This window comes from Tupaia chinensis, unplaced genomic scaffold, assembly GCF_000334495.1.
Source record: "Tupaia chinensis unplaced genomic scaffold, TupChi_1.0 Scaffold143646_1, whole genome shotgun sequence".
In the NCBI taxonomy this organism is placed as follows: domain Eukaryota; kingdom Metazoa; phylum Chordata; class Mammalia; order Scandentia; family Tupaiidae; genus Tupaia; species Tupaia belangeri.
In genome coordinates this window covers 1,010,224-1,011,530 of record NW_006203494.1, presented here as the reverse complement: position 1 = coordinate 1,011,530, position 1,307 = coordinate 1,010,224, and positions in this window count along the sequence as shown.

Genomic DNA, 1,307 nt, shown 5'->3' with positions numbered 1-1,307 from the left:
GTCTGAGACCTGGTGGCTTGAGACACCCTGAGCACGTGTGTGCGTGCCCAAACCTACGAGAGGACAGTGAAGAAGGGGCTCAGCACGGCCACCGCGGGGTGATTTCTTGCTTTCCCTCTCTCTCTCTCCGGTTGTATGTGCCCGGTGGAAAAAGGAAACGTCTTTAGATAAAAGCAAGAGGGAAGGAGCTGGGCTTTTACAGCCGCTGATGCTCTGAGTAACACCTCCTGCTGGGCCAGCTGGCGACCTGGTGGGTAAGGGGGCCGGATCCCACACGGCCCAAGTCCAGACCGGGAAGCTCGGACACCTGGCACAGGCGCGCACGTGCCCAAAACCCCGAGGGAAGAGAGGAGAAAGAAGATATTGAGGACGACTGCCCTAGGGAGCTTCCTCACTGTCTCTCCAGCAAGCACACGTGCCCCATAGAGGTTTTGTTTGTTTAATTTTATTTATTCATTCATTTATTTTTACTGGACGGCCCAAGTCCAGACCGGGAAGCTCGGACACCTGGCACAGGCGCGCACGTGCCCAAAACCCCGAGGGAAGAGAGGAGAAAGAAGATATTGAGGACGACTGCCCTAGGGAGCTTCCTCACTGTCTCTCCAGCAAGCACACGTGCCCCATAGAGGTTTTGTTTGTTTAATTTTATTTATTCATTCATTTATTTTAACTGGACTAGAGACAAACACACACACACAGAAAGAGAGAGAGGGGAAGTGAGAAAGTGAGAACGCAAGCCACCAGGTCCCGGGACTCGAACTATGGTCAGCCATATGGGAGTGTCCAGCGCCTTAACCACCACGCCACCTGTTGCGCCCCACCCCCCACTAGAAAATTTAAAACTTTAAAAAGCGGGCCAGCAGGTGGCGTGGTGGTTGAACTGCTGGACTCCCACGTGGCCAGCTGTGGTCTGCGTCCCAGACCTGGCGGCTTGCTTTCTCACTCTCCCTTTCTCTCTCTCTGTGTCTTGCTGGTGAGTACATGTGTCCTGTAGCAAATTTAAAAACTAATAATGATAAACAAAATATTTTTTTAAAAGAAGATGACTATCTCTCATGAACATCAATATTAAGATCTTCAACAAACTATTAACCTCTAAGATCCAATGATGTCTAAAAAGAATTACACATCACAACCAGACAAGATTATCCCAGGTATGCAAAACTGGTTTAACATTCAGAAGTCAACAGACTAAGGAAGAAAAATTGTATGAACATATCGAAAGATGCCGAAAAGTACTTAACAAAATCCGACACCTACCTATTCATTACTCAAAAAGAAAAAGGAGGACCTGTCCCGACCCGGGG